The sequence below is a fragment of the Rattus norvegicus genome, chromosome 9 (genome assembly GCF_036323735.1).
Source record: "Rattus norvegicus strain BN/NHsdMcwi chromosome 9, GRCr8, whole genome shotgun sequence".
Taxonomy (NCBI): domain Eukaryota; kingdom Metazoa; phylum Chordata; class Mammalia; order Rodentia; family Muridae; genus Rattus; species Rattus norvegicus.
The window spans coordinates 51,546,693-51,574,671 of NC_086027.1; the positions used below are offsets into that span (position 1 = coordinate 51,546,693).

Here is a 27,979-nt window from a genome sequence, read left to right on the forward strand (position 1 = left end):
CTTTGGAATCTGCAACAGACTCAATGTCTTTCTCTACTTTTCCACATTTTTTTTCTGTTTGTTACTTGAACTTTTTGGTCTCTCTTGATGTGTATTCAATCTCAGAAAAAAGTAATTTAGGAATCCACATGTAGTCCTGTTAACCCAGATCATCTCGGAAAGATGGAAATTCTACCAGTGTCTTACTTAGGGTTTATTTTACAAAATAAGTGGAATTCACTGGTAATCTTCAGAGTGTTTCTCTATACTGTTAATCAGCTAAACATAACCCTCAATTATAAATGCAAATTTCCAGGGTTAAATTGAGTGTTCAGAGGCTCCAGAGTGGCTGTTATTGGTTGTACATTGCCAAGTCAACACAACGTAAAACAAAGTGTTGGGTCAATATTTATTTTTGAATTGGTGCTCTAGAGAGAGCTAATGTGGGGGGTAATTTGGGTCAATAAAAAAGAAATAAGGGTCTCCCAAAGGCAATAAAAAGAGATTTGTTCTAAATTGTGTATTTTTACATGAATTATCTGGATTATATCAACTGTTTAAGTCTGTGAAGGAGCGGTGCTGGAAGTTTATTCAAATGCTGACATTTGCAGAGAAGACTCACACAAGGAGGGTCCAGACATCAGGAAAACAATTTTTCACATGTGACAAAAAGAAAAAAAATCATGTAAATTTTAGATCGTGTTTATATCTATTTATTGGTCCTGATTTCCTATTTGGAAGCTAATTAATTATACATTTATTATTGCAATGTATATGGAAACAGAGGCAGGTTTAACCAAACTCATTTTGTGTGTGTGTGTGTGTGTGTGTGTGTGTGTGTGTGTGTGTGTGTTTAAATCAACATTTCCAGAATAAAAGTCATTTGTGAGCTTTACTAGCGGTTCACCACATTGACAGGCTTCCAAACAAGGAGAAATAATTTATTAGCTCACAGTGTTTTTCTAGCACCCCCACCCCACCCTGAGGTGGTGCATAGGCTGTGCAATGAATAAATTAAGTATATTTTCTGCCTCGTGCTTAGAATAAATCATTACTATTTCCAAACCAAAGGTGGGTGGCTATTTGTAAGACTCTTCTGAGTTAGACAGACTGTGTGATCAGGTACAGTGAGGAATTCATTTTATTTACTAGTTTTTGCAAAAAAAAAAAAATCACTTGCAACGTATTTCTGATCGAAAAAATTTTTAAAAAAAAGCCTTTCACTATAAAAACAAGAGATGGAAAGCATGTGAAATCAAGTCGGTTTACTAAATCTTAACTTGTTGTAAATAATTTTTTTGCACCTTGGCACATAAAGTGTAACAACATACCAAAACATTCATTTTGCTATAATTACAATTATAGTTTTGTCATACTCACAAATACAGTTACTGAAAACCATTAGTTAAAAAGAGAATTTCCTTTAACAAAGCTAACTGTGCAAGTACTGAATGTATCTTTGAAAAACAGAATACTGGTCTTGTATTCCCGTGGAGACCAGCTACTATCATAGGATATATTTTAATGTGGATTCATGGAGTAGTCATCTCAGACAAGAGTAATTAAAACCATGGTATCTATTTATAATTCATTTTGTAGTTACTTTATATCTTCATAAATATAAAGAAATGATATCATTCTTCTTAGCAGAAAATTTAGGATATGTGCGGGGCATCAGAGCCTTCTGTCATGGCCGAGATTGTGTGATTTTCAAGTCAGAGTGACCAATGAGAGCAATTCCTAGCCCTTGCCAGTAGCCACCTGCAAATCTCAGAAGCTTCCCTTCATCAACTCTAAAACAAGTAGAATGATTCTTCCCACAATTAACCAGCAAGAACTTTCGCCAAAGGATAAAAAACATAACTACCTACACTTTTAAACTGATTTCAAATCTACCTAAATTTTATGATGGCAACGTGAATTCAATGGGATGCCACTATTACAAAGAATATAGATGATTAATTTGTAAATATGTAGATGTGTGACTGTGATATATTTTACCTAGAAAGTCTTTTTGCAACCAAGGAAGAACGTCTCAATTTTTTTCACTAAATTTTCACAGATTTACAGAAGTAAATTTAGAAAGCATTAGACAAAATTTTCATCATGAATCTTACACTCGAGTGATCATTGCATCTTGCATAATGTATTTTCTGGAAACTTAAAAGTCTAATGAAATGGCTTCTGTAGTAAAAGATGATCGCCTCTTTGAAACATTAGGCAAGCACTAATTTAAGATATTTAATACCAACTCATAATGTTCAAAACATTCACAAATATTTACTCTAAAAAAGAATACTTTTTATCTACGTTAATGAGTTCACTTGTTTGTACATTTCTGCTAGTAGATCATAACTATAATGAAATACCTGGCGTGGGCTGGTTTATTTAGCTCATGGGTTTGAAGGTTCAGCATTTAGTCTGATAAGATATTGATTTGTCTTCTGGTAAAAACAGTGGATGGCAGCATACCCCAAGCAGACAATCATGTGTGTAGAAACACATATCTCAACCAAAAGGAAAGCTGAAAGTCACTTCTTAAGCGACTGTTCTGATGCATTAAGTACCGTCTGGCAGATCTACCAGCAAAGTTTCTACCACCTTCCAACTGCACAAAAGTGGGGATCAAGCCCCAATCACAATGGGACACTGGGGAACAGAAACGAAATTCAAACTATAGCGCTCCTCCCATAATTATTCTATGGTGCACTGGCTGGTTTTGTGGTCCAACTTGACACGAGCTGGAGTAATCACTGAGAAAGGAGTCTCCCTTGAGGAAGAGCCTCCATGAGATCCAGCTGTAAGGCATTTTCTCAATTAGTGATCAAGGGGGAGGGCTCAGCCCATTGTGGGTGGTGCCATCCCTGGGCTGGTGGTCCTGAGTTCTATAAGAAAGCAAACTGAGCAAGCAGTGGGAAGCAAGCCAGTAAGCAGTACCCCTCCATGGCCTCTGCATCAGCTCCTGCCTCCAGGTTCCTGCCCTGTGTGAGTTCCTGTCCTGACGTACTTTGGTGATGAACAGCAACATGGAGGTGTAAGCTAAATAAACCCTTTCCTCCCCAGCTTGCTTCTTGGTCATGAAGTTTTGTGCAGGAATAGAAACCTGACTAAGACGTATGGGTTCTCACATACCTACATACTTATTGCTGGTCAGGCAATAGAGGCAGAACAGTGAATCGATGCATAGAGCCTATGTCCTTGTGGAAATTCAAGCCAGTGTTGGTTAGAAAGATCTTCTCCGTGAGATGCAGTGCACATCCCTCAACCCCAGAACTCCAGAGACAAAGAGGAAGTTCATGCATTCAAGCTAGATTGGGAAACATAGAACCATGTTTCAAAAATAAATTACTTATATCAGTGAGAGTGGGTGGGAGGTAAGTGAGAGTAGGCAGTGTGCAGCATAGGTGTATGTAAAATTTCAGGAATTGATCTAAATTTTATCAATGAGAATGAACAAACAAACCCCAGTGACTAAGGGTCTGGAGCCATATCAAACTGAACATGATTTAGGGTATTAATCCATCTTTAGATGTTTTTCTAACACACGAGAAACAGTGTAATCTTGGTAAGTGTAATGTGCTGTGTCCTTAAGTGCAGTGTGCCCTCTCTTTGAGTCCAATGTGCAGTGTCTTAATTGCAGTGTTCAGTGTCTTAATTGCAGTGTTCAGTGTCTTTAAGAATCAAACAGTGCCATTGTCCTCTAGAATGAAGTCAACTTCACCATGGTGGACAATCTTTTTGATGTTTCTGAATTCAGTTTGCAAGTATTTTATTGAGAAGCTTTGAATCTATGTGCATTATGAATATTGGTCTATAACACTATTTTTTATTGTGTCCATGTGGAGTTTTAGTTACAGGGTAATCATGGTGAGAGAGAGAGAGAGAGAGAGAGAGAGAGAGAGAGAGAGAGAGAGAGAGAGAGAGAACAGAGACAGAGACAGAGACAGATGAGGGGAGAGACTGGATGGGTAGGAGTGTGAGGAGATTATTGGAGGAGATGACAGAAGGGATAACATGATGAAAATATAGTTCATTAAAAACATAAGTAATTTTTCTAAAATAATCATTATCAAATAAAGGGTTAGTTGGCCTGTCAGTCTTTGTTCATACTTATTTTATGCATTCCTTTTTCCCCTCATTTTATATTTGTACTCCCCTTTTACTAGCATGTACTAGCACATTTAAGCATGTATAGCATGTATAAGCATGTAGTAGCATATACTGATGTATATCAGCATAATGGGTTTTATTGTGACATCTTTATACATGGATATGGGAAAAAACCTGCAGTTAAATAAAGTCTCTGGCAACAACAAAACAAGAAATTACTTCAATACTAAAAACATTAGTGTCATTTTGTCTATAAGAGCATTTAGACTACTTCACTGAGATTCTGTAGAAAGTCGTGATTTTTTTTCAAAGTATTTTGAAATATTGACTTCAGGAGAACTATGTAACACAAATACATATAAATATGAATGCTTAATAAATAGGAAAGATTTAGATATACCATTTCCCTGTATACGTTTTCACTTCTGATAATACTGCCATAGGTGTGAAGAGAGAATTTCCTGATGAGATTGTGATTTTTACCCCCTGAGTTGACCCATTCGTAGTTTTCTGAATTCGCTAGCTCTGGTAGACATGGATGTGTGCAAAGCACATAGAATGGAAACAGAGAAGAGTCTGGTGGGTTGGGACGAGCCTGTCTGTGGTCTACCTAAACCACATCAGTGCTTACTTACTCTAAACTTTAAGAAGAAATTTCCATGTGGCAGTTTAAAAAGAGAATTTAGAGTTTTGTGTGTTCAATTTTGGTGTTTTGTTTTTTCCCCTTTGTTTCTTTTTTTTTTGTCCTCTTTGGAAGAAAAAATATGCTGTGCAGTTAATAAATATTTATGCCCTGCCATCAATAATGCAGCACATCTTAGATGAGGACAGACCCACAAGAATGTACACATAATTCACCAGACCACACTTCCTCTTTCTTCCTTCCTTCCTTCCTTCCTTCCTTCCTTCCTTCCTTCCTTTCTTTCTTTCTTTCTTTCTTTCTTTCTTTCTTTCTTCTATTTTTTTTTCTGGAGACACTATCAGATCTGTTGGGTTGGAATTCCTAAGAACTAGCATCATTACTATCGACTAGAGACATGGTGAAAATTGTCTACTTTCCAGGCATATGTTTTAGTCCTCTCTCATCCTCTCAGGTGACCCTGCAGGGAGCTTTGCTTCCCATCCATACCTCACGTATCCTAACTTCCTGGTCAAGCACATTACCGTGTCCTGAATTAGAAATGTCTTTCTTAAGCTCATGTGTCTGGACACTTGGTTCCAATTGGTGGCGCTGTTTGGGGAGATGGTGGGCTGGGGGAGGTAGGTCACTGGGGGGGGTGGCATCCTTTAAGAGTCTATAGCTTCAGCCCACATAGTCCAGTTTTTTGTTTGTTTTCTCATTGTATTTGCTGTTAATAATATAATTGCTCAGGATTTTGCCTCCAGGGCCTCCCACCATTCTGGTTTCTCCTCTGGAACCATTTGTGTCAAACAATCCCTTGTTTCCTTGTCTTTATAAGTTACTTTTGGTTATGGTGCTTGATCATAGACACTGAGAGGCGACTAACAGCTACTCTCTACCAGAGAAATGTACTTCTTCCTGGCATCAGGAGACATCCCAGAAGTGGTAGTGTGACATATTGTATTCAGACATTGGTGGGAGCGGACTGCACACAGGGTCAGCGGAATATATGAGGTAGATGCACATTGAGTTAAAAAAAAAAGAAAACATTTTCTTTTTTTCAGGAATGTATTTGACATGGGTAGCATACACTTCAAAGCTTCACATCCTTCCTAGTTTTATTTCTGTTGCTGTGATAAAATAGCCTGACAAAAAGAACTTAGAGGAGGCAGGGTTGATTTTAGCTCATAGTTCTGGGATAGAGTTCATCATCCCTGAGAAACCAAGCCGGCAACATGAGACATCTTGTCACAACTCTAGCCAAAGTGGGGGGGACAGAGACAGATAAAGAGAGACAGAGACAGACAGACAGGCAGGCAGACAGACAGACAGAGAGGCAAGCAGACAGACAGAGAGGCAGGCAGACAGACAGACAGACAGAGAGGCAGGCAGGCAGACAGACAGAGAGGTAGGCAGACAGACAAACAGAGACAGAGAGAGAATATAAGCACATATGCTTGTTGTGCAGCTCACTTTCTCTACCTTCTAGGATTCGAATTTAGCGTATCTCATCTCCCAGGATGGGTGGAACTTCCCACCTCCATGAACATAATTAGGACAATCGTTTATAGATATACCCACGGCCCAACCTAATCCACACAACTCCTCTTAGAGACTTTTCCCCAAGTGATTACAGGTTGTGTTAGACTGACAACTGAAGTTAACCGTCACAGCATCCATCTGGCAATAGCTATTCTTTCCTACCCAAGAGTCTCTTCTCTGCACCAGTACTATCTCCATGTCTGGTAACACCTCATCTACCCAGGACAGGAGCGCTTTCTAGAAGTCTGCCACTTTAGCAGAATGTCTCCTCAGTTCTGTGTCCTGGGAAAGTATGTTCATGGTTAGAATACTATCAAAAGTAGTGTGATCTTTATAGAAAATGGAGAGAGAGAGAAGAATACTGTCACAAATAGTGTGATCTGTATAGAAATGGAGAGATAACAAAAGGAAGAAATCAAGGATGCATGGCATGCTTCTGTGGGTAAGGACTCTTGCCTAGCTTGGCAACTTGAATTCTATTTCTAGAACCCACATCAGATTGAAGAAGAGAACTGACTCCCCCAAGTTTTCCTCTGATTTTCACACACATGTTGCAGTAAGTGTGCAAATCCATGCATGTGTACACACACACACACACTCACACCTACAATCATACATATTAAATAAATGTAATTTTGAAAACTTTTGAAAAAAAGTAAAATAAATGAAAGATAAAATTGAGCCACACTGTCTACACCAATCCTTTCAGTGATTTTTTTTAAGTCAGATGTGAAGACCTGCAGCCTACCTGCCTGCTGTAGGTCACAGTCCTGACATTTGAATCCACCTACAGAGAGATCGGGTGGAATACCTTTAAGAAGGGCATCCCGATAGAAAAGAACACAGATGACTGCCTGTACGCGGCAGGAGAAGGGAAGCAGAGGAAGCTGCTGTTCACTGATCTCTCCACGGCTCTTTCAGAGTCAGGGGAAGACAGGCTGCAAGAGTATCTTCTGAGACTCCTGTATTTCATCTTTCATATGGGAGCCCTTAAATCATTGAAAATAATAGGTTTCCCCTTGATTATATATAATTTAAATATCTCATTAAACAGTAGAATTCAATATTATGACTGCTTTCTTTCTGTGTAAAGGACAGTTTTTCTTTTTCTTTTTCTTTTTTTTTTTAAATTTTTTTCCCAGTTGCTTGCCTATATGTAATTTTCAGCAATTCTCTTCTTGGTTTCAGGGGAAAGTTGTAAAGTTTTACTACCAGAAAAAAAAGACAGAAAGAAGCAGGAACACTACAAAGCTTTCAACCAGGACATACAGACATGCTAGGAAGTGTCAGTAACCTTAATGCTAAATAAAAGATCAGAGCCTCCATGAAACACTGGCGAGTCTTAGAAGACTCCTGCTCTGTGTTCACAGGTCTCAGTCCTGAACACCTCACCTTACTCGTGGCTGTCGGTATCTGGGTCCCAGTTAGACATGATATCCTTGGTTCTGACAAGGTAGATCCCTGGAGCAACTGGACAAAAACCCCAATTGCAGGGAAGAAGGTATTCTAACAGGTATAAGGAACCAAATTCTTAGAAAGAATGAAAGGACACATTAAGATTCTCTGAAACGGGATTTAGCATAGGGGGCCAATTAAGACTTCATCCCTTACTAGCCGTGTCTGTTTGCTCTAAGGAGTAAAAGCAACCAAACTCTCTGGAGTAAAAGATAACTTCCTATCCCACACATGTGGCACCGAATTTTCAATGAAGAGCTTTACCTCAAGCCTGCTTATATTTCTATTTTTAATTTTACATATATCAGCGTTTTGCCTGCATGTGTGTGTGTACACAATATGCATGCCTTATGGCCACAGAGGCCAAAAGAGGGCACTGCATTCCCTACAACTGGAGTTACAAATGGTTGTTTGCCACAGTGTGGGTGCTGAGACATAAACCTGGGTCCTTGGAAAGAATAGCAAGGGCTATGATGTGCTGATCCATCTTGACATCACGTCATTTTTAAACTGTATTTTTATTTTGCCCTTCGTTTTGTCTCTTTATAAAATACTTTTAAATTAATCCAGATTATTGCATTTGCATGTACAGAAGCCGTTTTGAACTGTACATACCTAATGAGCAGCTGGATGTTGCTGATTAAGAAAGGTAGGGCCTTGCTTATATATTGCACTCCTGGTAAGAAACTCTTCTTATTTTTCAAGACATGATATATCATCATTGACACTGTCATCATGCCAAACAATAGCTCTCCTGAACACATTCTTTTAAGGCAGAATTTACACCCTGTGAGCAGCATCACCCATCTCTCCAGACACCTATCAGTCAGCCACTCCAGGCTGCAGTAACCACCACTGCAGTGAGAATGAACTGCAAGCAGGGAAAGTCCATTGTCATCTATGCTACCTTTTCTTTTGTAGGTCATTAGAACGTAAGTTGAATCTATATACAGTCCAATAATTGTTAAGACTCCTTTCGTGAACATGGACTATCCCTTCAACATATTGTTCAGTTTGAGGAATGTTGTACTCATTATAGAGAATTATGGGTTATGGGACAATTTTATTTAAGAAATTCTAAGGATCCTTCCTGTGATTTTTCCACAGTGACTGTGCTAACTTCCCACCCAACAGTGAAGTAGTGATTCCTTTCCACATTCTCACACAGGCTTATCTATCATTATTTTTGCAGTAGCCGTTAGTTAATAAATGAACAGATATATCACCTGACAGGCAACACTGCTTGATGGTTGAATTTTTTTAAAATTTAAAATAAAGGAGAAAATAAACATAGTTCTATCACCAGAGATGACCTTTGAGATTATGTATTTGTTTCCACGTGTCCCTCATTATTCTGGATTATAGAGAGAAGGAGCAGGAGACAGAGAAATAAAGAAGAGGAGAGAAACAACAGTTATGTATCTTGACATCCATCTCCAAAGGTATGCTGTAGTGACAGCATCGCCTTTGTTCATGTTGAGCCCTAATGCACATGAGCCATTATCTACTTATAATAGCTGTGAATGTTACCAGGACTACCATTTCAAGACGCACTTCTTTTGTGATATTTTAGCTCCTTTTCCTAGTCTTCTTTAATCTCAAATTTAGACTGGTACAAATACATAAATGTAAACTTTAATATGCTGTTAATGACAATATTGATCAAGGGTTAGTCAATAGAAAAATATTGAATAAAACAAATGGAAACAGAGCCCTGTGTTCTGGTTCTTATCCAGCACGTATTCACCCACTGACCCTTTTGTTGTTGTTGTTATTATTAGTATTAGTATTAGTATTAGTATTAGTATTAGTATTAGTATTAGTATTAGTATTCTGCTACCTTTCTATCCTGCAATTGGTACTTACCTACCCTGTCCAAAAGTTAGAGTCATTGTTTTCCCTAAATGCCCGACTAAAATTAAGTTATACTGAACCAATAGTATTCTCTTCATCTACCACTCGTTAAACGTATCAAAAATGGAAATGAGTCGAGTTTGGCATAACTCATAATGTCATTTGGGAAGAAGACAGAGGAGCCGCGCCAACATTAATGTGCACTGTGTGAATAATTTACTTTAATTTCAATTACAGCCCAGGCATGAGACGTAGGAAGCCCTCCCTGTAGCTGCTCTGAGCTCTGGGATTTAACTTGGTTAGCAGAACAATTTAGATGGCTCAGAGACCTAAATCTGAAGCCAAGATGCTATGGGTAAGGTTGCAAAATAAATAGTGGTCCACGGTGTCTGTAGTTTGCACAATAGGAGAAGAGTAGAACTAAAAGAAAATGGGCAAGAAGCAGGCCAGAGTCTAGGGCGGAAGGCTGAACATTAGCAACACTTATGCAGTGCACAGGGTGAGTGAAAACACACGCCTAAAGAACTGTGTCCAGACAACTCCACAGGTCAAGGACACCACTGAAGCTAAATCAAAATGAGCCCTGAAAGAAGATATATGCAAAAGCAATGAGTTGAGCAGAGAAGCTAAGACTGCATATTTCATCAAATTATTTACTATTTTGTGGATATTAATTGAGCAAAGTAATAATTTTTGTTTTGACCTTTTTATACAGGTATAACATACAGGCTGCTCACATTTATCCACCCCTCCCCCGTCATAGTCTCGTACTCCAGCTGTTCTCTTCCTCTTCCCATAAATCCTTCCTTATATTTTTTTATGAATTAAAAAAACCCCTACATATTAAATCTGACTCCCCAAATCCATGATTTGTCTTTCTGGGTCTGGCTTATTTGACTTAACATGATGATCTCCAGCTCCATCAATTTCCCCACAAATGACATAATTACATTCCGTGTGGCTGAGTAAATTCCATTGTGTGCTATGCAGTCCATTCATCAGTAGATGGACATCCACTCTGATTTCATAGCTTGGTTATTGTGAACTTTTCTTCTCCATTTCAATGACTAGCTGCTTATGTATGTTTCTGGAGTTACTTGCTACTTTTAAAGAGTGTCTCTTAGGAACCCCCATGATATTCTGACATAGGGTGGCTGATTGTATTCCCTTTCCAATTCACAAAATGTCACCATTCTTTCTTGAGTGCTCTATGGTAAGTTTTGTCTTTTTTTTTCCCCAGAAGTCGGTAGGCAGTAGAATTTGTGCTTTAGTCATACACTGTCATACACTCCATTAATAAAGACTCATTCAACTTGCTACCATGAGCCACTGCAATCTTATCATCCACATTATTCCTTCGATTTAAGCCACATGCGTTTGTCAGTGTTATGTGCCAACTTGTCTGGGGTAAGAGAATCACAAATAACTCATAAGATATTATTTCTAATTGTGCCTATTAGAGACTTCTGAGAAGATAACCAAATTGTTACATGAAGAAGGAAGAACCTGTCCATATGGATAAATATCATCCTACCTAGTGGGACCCAGAGGGGATGAATGAAGAGGAAGGGTGGACTCTCTTTCTGGATCCAGAACATGGCTTCTCCTTGTGGATGCTTGTTTCTCTGGTCTTAGACTTCAGGATGTATGTAAGTACTTTCCAGATTCTGTCTTTTGACTTCAGTTGGCATTTACAAGATCAGCTTCCCTGATCCTCTAGATTTCGATCTCGAGGAAATTAGAACACTGCTTGCTTTTGGAAGACTACAGAACTTATCATCCATACTTACATAATCCAATGCCCATAAAAATTCTCCTCATAAAATATTTATTAAATATCTTTTTCTCTGTTTCATTGGAGAACCCTGAGTAAACAACACCTTTAAATTTATAATGTTCTACTGGCATTTTTATTGCTGTTTCTGGTGGTACAGTGATACCTTACATATGAACACGTGACCAGGGGCATTGTTATAGAGGTTACATTCATTTTCAAAGATTGCAGAAAATAAATACTGTTTCATTTGCCCAAGTTAATGAACAAGTAGATAATCACTTGAAGGACGTATTTCTAGAGAAGACTTAGTCTCCCTTGCTCAGTAGTCATTACTTGTGTATAGCTCTTCTTCTAGGCACTTGGTGGGATTAGTAAGACGCAATTCTCCCCTGCAATGTTGGCATATAAGCTGGTATAATCATTGTGCAGGTCTGTTTAGACAAATATATTGGTGATGTTTCATGGATGGAGCATCCCTTTTCTACAGAGAAGACACTATCTCTAGAACAGATGCCTTCCCTGGTCCTGTGGCTCTTACAGTCTTTCTGCTCCCTGGTCATTGAAGCTGTCTGAGCTGTAGGAAGAGAGATCTTTTTGGCGATATAACTGGGGTTGTGCAGCCATGGTTAGTTACTCTCCACATTTAACCAGTTGTCTATCTGTAATTGTCTGTCTGTTACAGAAAGATGCTGCTTTTGTGAGGGGTAAGAGCTACATTTACCTGTGGATATAATGTTATATATTTTAAAAGCACTTAGAAATTATATATATACATATATATATTCACATAAATATACATATACCACAACATATATATTTATATATACATATACACAAATATATACATATATACATATATTTATATATACATATACACATATATACATATACACACACATACACCATTTACAGTAAATTACATAACAGCTTGCTCATGAAGCCTGAACCTCTTTTGCGCTTCACAGTTGCATAGTCCAATTCCCACCAAAAAAGCACCCTCATGAAATATCTATTAACATTATGTGTATGTAATTGTACTTAAAGGAAAAAGAGGTCATGAAATTGAGAGGGAGGGAGTGAGGACAAGGGATTGGTTGAGGGAAGAGAAATGATATAATGATATTTTAATTAAATAAAATACCTAAAGGAAGTAGAGTATAAACTAGCAATAAATCCATAAGCCCCAAGTTTTCCCTCTGCTCTTGACCTCTTCAGTCATTCTTCTCAGTTTGGTGCATGAAATAATACAAAAAAAATGGGGATATGTATCAGGAAGATGACTCTGGAAATGCAGTGGTTGCAGGGAGCAGCAAGGCAGGATACCATTCAGCTCTACCCTTATGATGGCAGCTAGGAGAAACATGGGTCTTTGGAACGCACGAGCTAATCTAGTCAATCACTAAAATCCAGATTCATTGAGAGAGTGGGCTTCAAAAATAAGGTGGATGATAACAGAACACTGTCAGTGTCAGCCTCTGACCTTCACATAGGAACACAGGAACAAATACTCTCCTCCCACCCTCTGCTTCAAAACATACACAAACAAACAGAAAGAATATGATATGATGGAGTCTCTGTAGGCGTGATTTGGTTAAATTGGTTATACCTCATGCCTAACTAATGCTTCTATTTGGTCATGAAAGAAGTGAAAATATTGAATATATTTTCAGAATGAATAAAGAAGTGGACAATTTCAGTGTACAGATTAAATGAAGCAGCCACACACTCGTCCACAGTCACAGTAGCTGCTCAACTACTGACCTACAGCACAGTTTGGTCCACTGTTGGATTTTACAGACGAAGACTTGAAACACAGGGAGATGCATTCATTGGACTGTTTTCTGTGACTGCTTTAGTACTGAGGCAATGGGGTTCAGTGACTTTCACAAAGTCTGAAAAGATTCTGTAATCTGCTCCTTCCCAGAAATAGTTCACCAAGCCCTGCTTGCCATATTCGCCTTCACAGAGTGACTTAGTTGGAATTTCTGTTTCTGTAATAAATACTAAGACCAAAAGCAACTTGTGTAGGAATGGGCATCTTACAATCCAAGAGACAGTGTGTCGAAAGAGGAAGTAGGGGCTGGAACTGAAACAGAAGACAGGAAGGAGTGCTACTTACTGGCCTCCTCATTCTGCCTTCTTATTCAATCTAGGAGTCTCTGCCCTGGGGTAGCATTATTCCTCCCCCAACAACCATAGCTACACTTTGTCCAGATCAATCATAAATCAAGAAAAAGATCTATAAACTTGCCGACAGGTAATCAAGATAGAGGATTTTTCTCAGTTGAGGTTCCTTTTCCCAGATAACTCTAGCTGGTGTCAAGTTGATCGAAAAGAAAAACAAACAGACAAAGAACAACAACAACAACAATAAATAACAACAAAAAATTAAAAAATAGCAACAAAAACCCAGAAAAACAAAAACAAACAAAACAAACAAACAAACAGGACACACGGAAATCTTAGTAAAGGCATCACATATAGGCATCACATGGAGTAGCTGTGATTCTACTACTGGAAAGTCTCCATGTACAGAGTCTTTCTTTTTGGACAAGGGACTCAACTCACATGGCAAGTGTACTTGATGTCTAAGAAGAATATCTCTGTTCAAACCTTCAGCACTTATATAAGAGGTCAGGTATAGTTGTCAATGCCTGTAGCCCTAGGTTCATTGATGGAGATCATTGGGAACTCAGTAGACAGAAATGGAGACAAACCCACTTCTGTGAGAGACCTAGTCTTAAGACATTAAGACAGAGTGATAAAAGATGACAGTCAATGTCCTATTTTATAAACACACTAAAATCAACACTCAAAATTCAATTAAAATGGGAAAATCTGTGTATGTAACAAAGAAGTCTTAGAGTGTCTACTTCTATTCCAGTTTTGGATTTTTTTTATATCTTTTTTCTTTTTATTTATTTTTTAACTTGAGTATTTCTTATTTACATTTCGAGTGTTATTCCCTTTCCCAGTTTCCGGGCCAACATCCCCCTAATCCCTCCCCGTCCCCTTCTTTAGAGGTGTCCCCCTCCCCATCCTCCCCCCATTGCCGCCCTCCCCCCAACAATCATGTTCAGTCTTAGCAGGACCCAGGGCTTCCCCTTACACTGATGATCTTACTAGGATATTCAATGCTACCTATGAGGTCAGAGTCCAGGGTCAGTCCATGTATAGTCTTTAGGTAGTGGCTTATTCTCTGGAAACCCTGGTTGCTTGGCATTGTTGTTCATATGGGGTCTCGAGCCCCTTCAAGCTCTTCCAGTTCTTTCTCTGATTCCTTCAACGGGGGTCCTGTTCTCAGTTCAGTGTTTTGCTGCTGGCATTCGCCTCCGTATTTGTTGTATTCTTGCTGTGTCTCTCAGGAGAGATCTACATGTGGTTCCTATCTGCCTGCACTTCTTTGCTTCATCCATCTTGTCTAATTGGGTGGCTGTATATGTATGGGCCACATGTGGGGCAGGCTCTGAATGGGTATTCCTTCTGTGTCTGTTTTAATCTTTGCCTCTCTATTCCCTGCCAAGGGTATTCTTGTTCCCCTTTTAAAGAAGGAGTGAAGCATTCACATTTTGATCATCCGTCTTGAGTTTCATTTGTTCTAGCCATCTAGGGTAATTCAAGCATTTGGGCTAATAGCCACTTATCAATGAGTGCATACCATGTGTGTTTTTCTGTGATTGGGTTACCTCACTTAGGATGATATTTTCCAGTTCCAACCATTTGTCTATGAATTTCATAAAGTTGTTGTTTTTGATAGCTGAGTAATATTCCATTGTGTAGATGTACCATATTTTCTGTATCCATTTCTCTGTTGAAGGGCATCTGGGTTCTTTCCAGCTTCTGGCTATTATAAATAAGGCTGCGATGAACATAGTGGAGCACGTGTCTTTTTTATATGTTGGGGCATCTTTTGGGTATATGCCCAAGAGAGGTATAGCTGGATCCTCAGGCAGTTCAATGTCCAATTTTCTGAGGAATCTCCAGACTGATTTCCAGAATGGTTGTACCAGTCTGCAGTCCCACCAACAATGGAGGAGTGTTCCTCTTTCTCCACATCCTCGACAGCATTTGCTGTCCCCTGAGTTTTTGATCTTAGCCATTCTCACTGGTGTGAGGTGAAATCTCAGGGTCGTTTTGATTTGCATTTCCCTTATGACCAAAGATGTTGAACATTTCTTTAGGTGTTTTCTCAGCCATTCGGCATTCCTCAGCTGTGAATTCTTTGTTTAGCTCTGAACCCCATTTTTAATAGGGTTATTTGTCTCCCTGCAGTCTAACTTCTTGAGTTCTTTGTATATTTTGGATATAAGCCCTCTATCTGTTGTAGGATTGGTAAAGATCTTTTCCCAATCTGTTGGTTGCCGATTTGTCCTAACCACAGTGTCCTTTGCCTTACAGAAGCTTTGCAGTTTTATGAGATCCCATTTGTCGATTCTTGATCTTAGAGCATAAGCCATTGGTGTTTTGTTCAGGAAATTTTTTCCAGTGCCCATGTGTTCGAGATGCTGCCCTAGTTTTTCTTCTATTAGTTTGAATGTATCTGGTTTGATGTGGAGGTCCTTGATCCACTTGGACTTAAGCTTTGTACAGGGTGATAAGCATGGATCGATCTGCATTCTTCTACATGTTGACCTCCAGTTGAACCGACACCATTTGCTGAAAATGCTATCTTTTTTCCATTTGTTGGTTTTGGCTCCTTTGTCAAAAATCAAGTGCCCATAGGTGTGTGGGTTCATTTCTGGGTCTTCAATTCTGTTCCATTGGTCTATCTGTCTGTCTCTGTACCAATACTATGCAGTCTTTATAACTATTGCTCGGTAATACTGCTTGAGTTCAGGGATAGTGATTCCCCCTGAAGTCCTTTTATTGTTGAGGAGAGTTTTAGCTATCCTGGGTTTTTTGTTATTCCAGATGAATTTGCAAATTGTTCTGTCTAACTCTTTGAAGAATTGGATTGGTATTTTGATGGGGATTGCATTGAATCTGTAGATTGCTTTTGGTAAAATGGCCATTTTTACTATATTAATCCTGCAAATCCATGAGCATGGGAGATCTTTCCATCTTCTGAGGTCTTCTTCAATTTCTTTCTTCAGAGTCTTGAAGTTCTTATTGTACACATCTTTTACTTGCTTGGTTAAAGTCACACCGAGGTACTTTATATTATTTGGATCTATTATGAAGGGTGTCGTTTCCCTAATTTCTTTCTCGGCTTGTTTCTATTTTGTGTAGAGGAAGGCTACTAATTTATTTGAGTTAATTTTATACCCAGCCACTTTGCTGAAGTTGTTTATCAGCTTTAGTAGTTCTCTGGTGGAACTTTTGGGATCACTTAAATATACTATCATATCATCTGCAAAAAGTGAAATTTTGACTTCTTCTTTTCCGTTCTGTATCCCCTTGACCTCCTTTTGTTGTCTGATTGCTCTGGCTAGAACTTCAAGAACTATATTGAATAAGTAGGGAGAGAGTGGGCAACCTTGTCTAGTCCCTGATTTTAGTGGGATTGCTTCAAGTTTCTCTCCATTTAGTTTAATGTTAGCAACTGGTTTGCTGTATATGGCTTTTACTATGTTTAGGTATGGGCCTTGAATTCCTATTCTTTCCAGGACTTTTATCATGAAGGGGTGTTGAATTTTGTCAAATGCTTTCTCAGCATCTAATGAAATGATCATGTGGTTTTGTTCTTTCAGTTTGTTTTTATAATGGATCACATTGATGGTTTTCCGTCTATTAAACCATCCCTGCATGCCTGGGATGAAGCCTACTTGATCATGGTGGATGATTGTTTTGATGTGCTCCTGGATTCGGTTTGCCAGAATTTTATTGAGTATTTTTGCGTCGATATTCATAAGGGAAATTGGTCTGAAGTTCTCTTTCTTTGTTGGGTCTTTGTGTGGTTTAGGTATAAGAGTAATTGTGGCTTCATAGAAGGAATTCAGTAGTGCTCCATCTTTTTCAATTTTGTGGAATAGTTTGTATAATATTGGTATGAGGTCTTCTGATAGAATTCTGCACTAAACCCGTCTGGACCTGGGCTCTTTTTGGTTGGGAGACCTTTAATGACTGCTTCTATTTCCTTAGGAGTTATGGGGTTGTTTAACTGGTTTATCTGTTCCTGATTTAACTTCAGTACCTGGTATCTGTCTAGGAAATTGTCCATTTCCTGCAGATTTTCAAGTTTTGTTGAATATAGGCTTTTATAGTAAGATCTGATGATTTTTTGAATTTCCTCTGAATCTGTAGTTATGTCTCCCTTTTCATTTCTGATTTTGTTAATTTGGACACACTCTCTCTGTCCTCTTGTTAGTCTGGCTAAGGGTTTATCTATCTTGTTGATTTTCTCAAAGAACCAACTTTTGGTTCTGTTGGTTCTTTCTTGGTCCTTTTTGTTTCTACTTGGTTGATTTCAGCTCTGAGTTTGATTATTTCCTGCCTTCTACTCCTCCTGGGTGTATTTGCTTCTTTTTGTTCTAGAGCTTTTAGGTGTGCTGTCAAGCTGCTGACATATGCTCTTTCCTGTTTCTTTCTGCAGGCACTCAGTGCTATGAGTTTTCCTCTTAGCACAGCTTTCTTTGTGTCCCATAAGTTTGGGTATGTTGTACCTTCATTTTCATTAAATTCTAGAAAGTCTTTAATTTCTTTCTTTATTTCTTCCTTGACCAGGTTATCGTTCAGTAGAGCATTGTTCAACTTCCACGTGTATATGGGCGTTCTTCCCTTATTGTTATTGAAGACCAGCTTTAGGCCGTGGTGGTCTGATAGCATGCATGGGATTATTTCTATCTTTCGGTACCTGTTGAGGCCCGTTTTTTGACCAATTATATGGTCAATTTTGGAGAAAGTACCATGAAGAGCTGAGAAGAAGGTATAACCTTTTGCTTTAGGATAGAATGTTCTATAAATATCTGTTAATCCATTTGGCTCATGATTTCTCTTAGTCTGTCTACGTCTCTGTTTAATTTCTGTTTCTGTGATCTGTCCATTGATGAGAGTGGGGTGTTGACATCTCCTACTATGATTGTGTGAGGTGCAATGTGTGTTTTGAGCTTTAGTAAGGTTTCTTTTATGTATGTAGGTGCCCTTGTATTTGGGGCATAGATATTTAGGACTGAGAGTTCATCTTGGTGGATTTTTCCTTTGATGAATATGAAGTGTCCTTCCTTATCTTTTTTGATGACTTTTAGTTGAAAATTGATTTTATTTGATATTAGAATGGCTACTCCAGCTTGCTTCTTCTGACCATTTGCTTGGAAAGTTGTTTTCCAGCCTTTCACTCTGAGGTAGTGTCTATCTTTGTCTCTGAGGTGTGTTTCCTGTACGCAGCAGAATGCAGGGTACTTGTTGCGTATCCAGTTTGTTAATCTATGTCTTTTTATTGGGGAGTTGAGTCCATTGATGTTGAGAAGTATTAAGGAATAGTGATTATTGCTTCCTGTATATTCATATTTGGATATGAGGTTATGTTTGTGTGGTTTTCTTCTCTTTGTTTTGTTGCCAGGACGATTAGTTTCTTGCTTTTTCTAGGGTGTAGCTTGCCTCCTTATGTTGGGCTTTACCATTTATTATCCTTTGTAGTGCTGGATTTGTAGAAAGATATTGTGTAAATTTGGTTTTGTCATGGAATATCTTGGTTTCTCCATCTATGTGAATTGAGAGTTTTGCAGGATACAGTAACCTGGGCTGGCATTTGTGTTCTCTTAGGGTCTGTATGACATCTGTCCAGGATCTTCTGGCTTTCATAGTTTCTGGCGAAAAGTCTGGTGTGATTCTGATAGGTCTGCCTTTATATGTTACTTGACCTTTTTTCCTTACTGCTTTTAATATTCTTTCTTTATTTTGTGCATTTGGTGTTTTGACTATTATGTGTCGGGAGGTGTTTCTTTTCTGGTCCAATCTATTTGGAGTTCTGTAGGCTTCTTGTATGCCTATGGGTATCTCTTTCTTTAGGTTAGGGAAGTTTTCTTCTATGATTTTGTTGAAGATATTTACTGGTCCTTTGATCTGGAAGTCTTCACTCTCTTCTATACTTATTATTCTTAGGTTTGATCTTCTCATTGAGTCCTGGATTTCCTGTATGTTTTGGACCAGTAGCTTTTTCTGCTTTACATTATCTTTGACAGTTGAGTCGATGATTTCTATGGAATCTTCTGCTCCAGAGATTCTCTCTTCTATCTCTTGTATTCTGTTGGTGAAGCTTGTATCTACGGCTCCTTGTCTCTTCTTTTGGTTTTCTATATCCAGGGTTGTTTCCATGTGTTCTTTCTTGATTGCTTCTATTTCCATTTTTAATCCCTTCAACTGTTTGATTGTGTTTTCCTGCAATTCTTTCAGGGATTTTTGTGATTCCTCTCTGTGGGCTTCTACTTGTTTATTTATGTTTTCCTGTGTTTCTCCAAGGGAGTTCTTCACGTCTTTCTTGAAGTCCTCCAGCATCTTGATCAAATGTGATTTTAAATCTAGATCTTGCTTTTCTTGTGTGTTTGGATATTCCGTGTTTGCTTTGGTGGGAGAATTGGGCTCCGATGATGCCATGTAGTCTTGGCTTCTGTTGCTTGGATTCCCGCGTTTGCCTCTCGCCATCAGATTATCTCTAGTGTTACTTTGTTCTTCTATTTCTTACAGTGGGTAGACTGTCCTATAAGCCTGTGTGTCAGGGGTGCTGTAGACCTGTTTTCCTGTTTTCTTTCAGCCAGTTATGGGAACAGAGTGTTCTGCTTTCGGGCGTGTAGTTTTTCCTATCTACAGGTCTTCAGCTGTTCCTGTGGGCCTGTGTCCTGAGTTCATTAGGCAGGTTGCTTGGAGTAGGAAGGTTTGTCTTACCTGTGGTCCCGAGGCTCAAGTTTGCTCGTGGGGTGTTGCTTACAAGCTCACCACGGCGGCAGCAACCAGGAAGATCTGCGCAGCCCTTTCTGGGAGCTTCCGTGCACCAGGGTTCCAGATGGCGTTTGGTGTTTTCCTCTGGCGTCAGAGATGTGTGCAGAGTGCAGTCTCTTCTGGTTTCCCAGGCGTGTCTGCCTCTCTGAAGGTTTAGCTCTCCCTCCCACGGGGTTTGGGTGCAGAGAACTGTATATCCGGTCGGTCCCTTCAGGTTCCAGTGGTGTCTCAGACGCAGCAGACCTGCTGCTCCTGGGCCCTCCTCTACGGGAACCCAGAGGCCGTATACAGTTTCCTCTTGGGCCAGGGATGTGGGCAGGGGTGGGCGGTGTTGGTGGTCTCTTCCGCTCTGCAGTCTCAGGAGTGCCCACCTGTCCAGGCGGTGAGGTCTCTCTCCCACAGGGTTTGGGAGCAGAGAGCTGCTGCGGGCAGGGATCCGCAGGTTTGGGACTCCCGCTAAGCACTGGAAGTGCCAGGTTCTAGAGGAATTTTGCGTCTGTGTGTCCTGAGTTCACCAGGCAGGTCTCTTGCAGCAGAAAAGTTGGTCTTACCTGTGGTCCCGAGGCTCAAGTTTGCTCGTGGGGTGTTGCTTAGGAGCTCTCCACGGTGGCAGCAACCAGGAAGATCTGCGCCGCCCTTTCCGGGAGCTTCCGTGCACCAGGGTTCCAGATGGCGTTTGGTGTTTTCCTCTGGCGTCAGAGCTGATCTATATTCTTCCAGTTTTGGATTCTAAAGCAAGCCAGATGCTTCACACTATGTGGGTCTATTCAAATGCCCATCAGTGACATGCTAAAGTTTTCTTTAAGAAGTTATAAATTTGTATTTATTCCCTTGTCAGGAAGTTGAGCCTATAAAAACACATATACCTCTTGTTATTTTTTTACTTTGACATTCTTCACAATGTTGAAAGGGAGTATGAAAGGGGATATTATTGAATTAATGCTACAATAAGATAAAATTATAATACCCCCATTATTTAATGATTTCCATCTAGTTCTTGAGAAAAGTTCCAAAGACTCTGAGTATTTTCTCTCTCTCTCTCTCTCTCTCTCTCTCTCTCTCTCTCTCTCTCTCTCTCTCTCCCTCTCTCTCTCTCTCTCTCTCTCCTTTCTTATTGATCAAGATATGCTCAGAAATAAATAGCTAAAAGTTACCACAGCAACCTCCAATTTTCAGGTAACTAATGTTTACATAGTTCCTATCTCACTAGTAGAGAAACAGTGGACCAAGATCATCTTAATGATCATCATGATCATGATCATCATCACCATCACCACCACCACCACACACCACCACCACCACCACCACCACCACCACCACCACCACCACCACCACCAGCACCACCATCATCATCATTTCTTATGATAAGACTAACAAAGCAGAAAATTCTCAGGAAGCACTTTGATAAGAGTAAGTGGGAGATGTTCCATTATGCTGTACTGAGAGGTCAGAGGAGGCATACTGTAACACTAAAGAGTAAGAAGACATCTAGCAGGGGACAGCGGCTCCTGCCAAAAGTTCTGTTATACCTATTCCATTTGTGATGCAGCTCTTTAAGGAGCCATCCTTCTAAGAGAGACTCCAGTTGTCTAGCTGGCAAGTTCCATTAAAAGAAAGAGGTGAGGTATTCTATTCTAAATACCTAAGGTCGATAAAGGTGCACTCTTTGCCATGCAAACATGGAATTGAAATTGGGCCCCCTGGAATAGCAGTTGCACTTAAACTTGAGAGATGACTTCTAGCCACTGCGCCATCTCTCCTGCTCTGATTTTACTTAACTTTTAGCCTTGTGAATAAAACCTGATGGGAGGCACGACTTCCCTTCCAATACTTTTTTTCCAGAGTTTCTTGATGCCTTCCAGACTGTAAGATACTAGATAACCCATCCAAACTTGATATCCACCAAAAAGAACAAGGAGCATTTTTGTAGGGCTGCCAACTGCATATTAAGAAAGGAAAGAGTGTATCAGACATTGATAATTCAGTAGATTTGTTGAATGGCAGAAAGGAAGAAGTGGAGATGGCTAAGAACGTACAGCAATAGGCAAACGAGATCACACTGTGACCACATATAGAATGCACTTTTGTTCTTCTATACACTCTTGTTTATCACAGGGCAAACTCTGAGAGAGGCCAAAGTAGGAGCAAGCATGAAGTTGTTGCTTTCAACATCTTTGCTTGAAATCCTCAACTATTTCACTGTATGAACATTTGTGAGGAAACCCATATGCGTTTATCTCTTGAAGACAACTATATAAATTTTACTTGTTTATCAAAATATTCACATGAGATACAAACATGTATGGAGGCCAAGACCAAGGAACAAGCCAACCATGCAGGATAAACTGCTTCTTCCATTTCCTACTCCTCTCTCCAGCTGACACCATCTCAACACCCACTAGCTTAGCTCCAAATCTATGGTCCTTGGACCTGCTTTTTCACTCTCCACACTTGCTGTGATCCTTGCCTCCGCCATCTTTCCTTCTGGCTACTGGCATCTCTTCACCAACAGGGATAACTCCTGTCCTTAGCTTTAGAAATGATCTTTGCCTGGGCCAGTTAAACAGCTGATGCACCAGCTTTACCTGGCTGACCTACCTCCAGCCACAGTTCCTGCCCCGGATGAATCTAAAACAGGCCAAAATCTAATATGAGAGACACAACCAAAGAAAGAGGTTAATGGGCCCAGGTCACATTACAGAATCAAACAAAACATGTATGACCAAGACAACACATCTCCTGTCAAATCCACTAGTCCCATAGAAATCATCTCTAATGAGAACTACATAAATGGACCTCAGGGAACAAAATTTAAAAGAATAATCATAAATTTTATCAAAGAATTCAAGGTGCTTAAGGGCACAAACACTTCATTGAAATACAAGAGGCTAACAATAAACATTAGAGCAATAGTCAAATAAATACAAATATAAGCCTGAACAAAATAACAAAGACAATTTAGGACTTAAAGGAAAAATTTAAGAGATAGAAATTGCAAGGAGAACTCAAACTGAGATAAAGATGCAATTGAAAAGCTAAATGTGGTGGTTTGAGTATGCCTAGCCCAGGGTGTGGAACTATTTGGAAGCATGGCATTGTTGGAGTAAGTGTGCCACTATGACCTTAGGCTTTAAAACCCTCATCTTGGCTGCCTGGAAGCCAGCATTCTGCTTGCAGTCTTCAGATGAAGCTGTAGAACTCTCAGCTCCACCTGTACCATGTCTGCCTGGACTCTGCCATGCTCTCAAGTTGATGATAACTTTGAAGCTGTAAGCCAGCCCCTATTAAACGTTGCCCTTATAAGAGTTGCCTTGGTCATGGTGTCTGTTCTCAGCAGTAGAACCCTAAGACACCAAGTAAGCCAAGTAGACTATCCAAGGTAAGCCTTGCAACGAAAGCAGATCATTTCTAAAGGTAAAGTAGATGAACTAGACAACACAAGTAAATGTTCATAGTTACTCATCAGTACATGGAAGGTTGGTCATGGCAGTCTTTGGAAGAGATAAGATTTCACAAAATGCTTCAACACTCCTCATTGTGTTCCACCCAATTTTCATTTCTACCACTCAATCAACTCCTCTTCTATTGAAGGCAGCTGGACTATTCTCAGTTTGGGGCCATAATAAATGAGAATAGTTAAGAAGAAATTTTGAATAAGGATCCTTGCAGACTATATTTCTTTTTTTAGTTTCTGTGGCCAGTTTCTCAAATTCCAAATGCTGTACTGGAAAATTGCATCTTAGATTTTACAAGAAATTTCCAACATGGTTTTCTTAGTGAGTCTGCAATTTACTTTCCCACTGCTGATTTGGAGATGGCCAGTTTCCTGCCATCCTAACCAACATGCGACATTGCAACTGCTTCTGCCTGATGATTTCAACACTGTGTTAGATAGCAATACCTTATTGTGAGCTTTTGCTCCTCTTCCCTGATTACTATTGGGTACTTAACTGCTTTTGTCTTAGTAGACAGGGTCTCACTTGTAGGCCAAGTTAACTCACACAATCTCCTTATCACAGCCTCCCACATCCTACGATAGCAGAACTGCGTCATCATCCCTGGCTTTGCTTTCTATTTGGCTTAACTTATTTTGTAATATGGGGAACGTCTCCTAGGTCTTAACAGTATTCTGTTGTGCAACAATCTTGGTGTATAAAGTATGTCAAATTCCTAAGTGATTTTTAATGTCCTTACCTGGTACTCGCACATCTGTATTTTTATCTAAATGTCTCATCATGGTTTGCCAATTCCACACTGAAGTATTTGGGTCTTCACTGTGGAGATTGATGGTTATATCTTCTAGACACCAACTCACATCAGAGGTGATGGGCAACAATTTATTTCTTCCATTTTGTAGCTTGCCTTCAAACTTCAAATACGTCAGAGAGTCATGAAGATGGCTTGTTAGGGTTTGGATCCAGATTGTCCTCTGATTTTAAGCTTGATAATCAACTTACTGTGTTATAATGATAGGAGAACCCTTAGGAGGTGGGGCCTATTGAAAGTAAATTGTGTCATTGAGGGTTTGTACCTAAAGAAGATATTAGGGCCTCTATATGATGCTCTTTTTCTGTCTTTTCCCCTCTCCAGTTTTTAGGAATTGAGCAGTATCTTTGCCACATGTTTCTGCTATAATGTTCTTCCCCAACATAGCTATCCAATGGTGAGTTAGTATATCATGTAACCTCTGATAGTCTGAGCTAGCAAAAACTTCCATTTATTACACTTATTGCCCCTGGTATTTTGTTACAGAACAGAAAGCTGAGTAATATTTTGCAGATATTTTAAAATTTGTAGTTTAGTTTATAAATCAGTTCTCTTTGTGGGATGTAGTATTGATGTGAATTTTAACATGTTTTTTAACCAGTGTTAGGTCATAAAAGTTTGTTTTTATTTATCTTGTTAAATTTTTATAATTTTGTATCTCCATTAAAGTTTATTTTTATATGAAATAGGAGACTTTATCTCACACACTTCCTTTTCCACATAGTTAAATCATCAGTTCCTGTAAAGGATCATTAATGGTTTAGCTACATGGCAAACTTTTATGTACAGTTCTACTGTGTCCTCCTTTGATAGTGGAATATTATAGACCCAGCAAAATTAGGTTGACTGAATAATTTTTCTTCCCTAACTTTTAATGATGTATCTTCTAGAGATGAGAAGTGGAAGTTTAGGGTAGGGACAGGATTATGAGGAGGGATAATATAGCACTAAAGTCATGTGGAAATCTAATACATGCACATGCAAATTAATTTAACTAGAGTTACCTTATAATGAGCAGGGGAAAACTCCAACTAGGCACCACATGTTATCAAACAGAAATCCCAGTATAATGAATAGGTTACATTTTGTTGGCCAATAGGATCGCCTAGACATCCAGAAAATGGCCAATGCTGTTGGCTATCTTCTAGAATTTAACAGTAAGACCCTTTGACTGCAGACTCCACCTACTTCTGTTACAGAACAGAGAGAAGTCTAGTTAGCTAGCTTCCAGACTACTGGAATGTTCTATACACATGACAGGAATATAACGTGATTGTCAAGACCACCCAGATGTGTACTCTGTGAGCTATGATGATGGTTTTCCTCAAGGATATGCCTATTGATACAATAATGACAGGAACACTATGGGTATACCAAACCAAATTAATGGTCTTAAGGCCCACTCTACATGATGCCATTTTATACTGTTTTGACAGATAAGAATAGACATTTCATATAGATACAGTTTTCAGTTATAACTTTGATCTTTGTTTGGTCCAAATTGAATATGTAGAACCAGTAGATACAGTATTGGCTACATTGCAGTTTTGGAAATTTATTTGACTTTTTGTTTTTAAACTTCTATCTCATTCCTAAAATTTCCTTCCTTAAAAAAAGTCATTCATTTTGAGAGATTTTTAAATAGTCAGTTGAGGCACTTTTATGATTACAGAAGACACTTGTCTGATACTCTGAACCTCCCCTCACCTCACAGTTGATATCAGGATCTCTCCTAATGAAAGTTGTAATTTCTTGTTTCATGGGATGACAAGCAATTATCAATTATAACTTGCATATTTTGCATATTAAGCTGCCTTTGGTCCCGTTTAATACTTTTAATTCAGCAGAAAATCATCCTGTTGTATTTCACACAATTTGGTAACAATTTAGTGTCTGGCATCCTGATGGTGTTGCTTCTATCTACTATTTCCTCATGGTGCACCTATTCTAAAGAGGATGAAGAACTTCCCGTGCACAGCTGTTGAGTGTCTCTGTTATGGGACAAAATAACCTGAACAGGCATTAATCAAGTCTGGAAACCCAGATTAACTGTGTCTTCTAATGCAGATGATAACTCTGGGGTAGTATGCTGACTAGAACAGATGTGTGTGTACATGAGTCTCTACAAGTCTCTACAGGAGATCAATCTCATTTTTCATTCTGCATTACTGTTCCTCTTACTGTACATGTATATAGGATGTGTAACACGAAAAGGGAAAATATTTACATATTTTGGCAAATACAGCAGCACAATCCCATACTGTCTGATCTACATAACCCTGACTTAGAAGCCAGTCATTTGCTATTTCTTCTCAAGTGTCTGCTAAACTTTATACAAATGAAGCAGATCATATCCAATTTTGGAAACTTGATATAACTGTGTCACTAGCAATTCTATGCAATCCATAAAATTGTGGGTCATTTTTCATTCCAGAATTCCAGCCCAGTCCTTAGTCAAAATGTCAATGTCTTTTCAAGATTCTGAAAATAATAAGTGGGAAATCAGGACTAGACTTGTGGGTTTATCATTATCTTAGTTAGCATTTTACTGCTGTGAACAGACACCATGACCAAGGCAACTCTTATAAGGACATTTAATTGGGGCTGGCTTATGGGTTCAAAGGTTCAGTCCAGTATCATCAAGGTGGGAACGTGGCAGCACCCGGGAAGGCATGGTTAAGAGAAGCTGAGAGTTCTATATCTTCATCTGAAGGCTGTTACCAGAATACTGGCTCCCAGACATTTAGGATAAGGGTCTTAAATCCCATGTCCACTGTGACACACCTACCCAAACAGGGCCACACCTTCTAATAGTGCCAATCCCTGGGCTGAGCATAGGCAAACCATCACAATAATCTTGTTGTAGGAGATGAGAAATGCAGACAACCCCTCCAGGAGACAGAGGAATGACATTGATCACTGTTTATCTATGGGAAGCAGGAGGTGAACAGGATCTTCTATTCTTTTATTGAGTAAGGAATACCAGGAGGACCCAGAGTATCCAAAACACTCTGCAAGACTTGTGTCTACTTGTACACTTTCCTTATGATTATAGCCAATCCACCCTATGAACCAAAAACTTCTACCTACAGACTTGTTTATTTAACTAAAGGAGGGTCTCATAAGTCTCAGATCTTCCTGGTTTTGGTGAGTATGGCTTAAGATTTTTGGTGAGAGGTTTCTAAAGACAGGAAAATCATAGCAATCCTAGATTAGTAGCAAAGGAAGTTAGTTTTTAAGAACTCACTATAACAAGTATTTGCTGTTACTATTTATTTTATTTATTTTATTACTCTTTGTTTCTAAAGAACATGGAGACCCATGTTAAAGATCTTTATGTGCAGTGCACAGTGATATATGCGAGCAGCTGTCTCTCCATTACCGCTTGAGGCTTGGCCTTTAAGAACACAGTCAAAAGAGCCTTAAGTCAACAGAAATGCTGTCTTAAAATGTAGCCACTCCTCATTTGTATAACATATACTTAACTTTAATGATTTGTT

General features: G+C 39.2%; 1 long non-coding RNA gene across 1 annotated transcript in view; it reads left to right on the forward strand.

The window, feature by feature from the left end:
• Window positions 1-27,979, forward strand: part of LOC108351921 (uncharacterized) — a 185,390-nt gene that overhangs the window by 94,157 nt on the left and 63,254 nt on the right. Inside the window, exon 2 of the long non-coding RNA XR_001839801.3 lies at window positions 11,023-11,211. This is a non-coding gene — a long non-coding RNA (uncharacterized LOC108351921). The remainder of the gene's footprint in view (window positions 1-11,022; window positions 11,212-27,979) is intronic.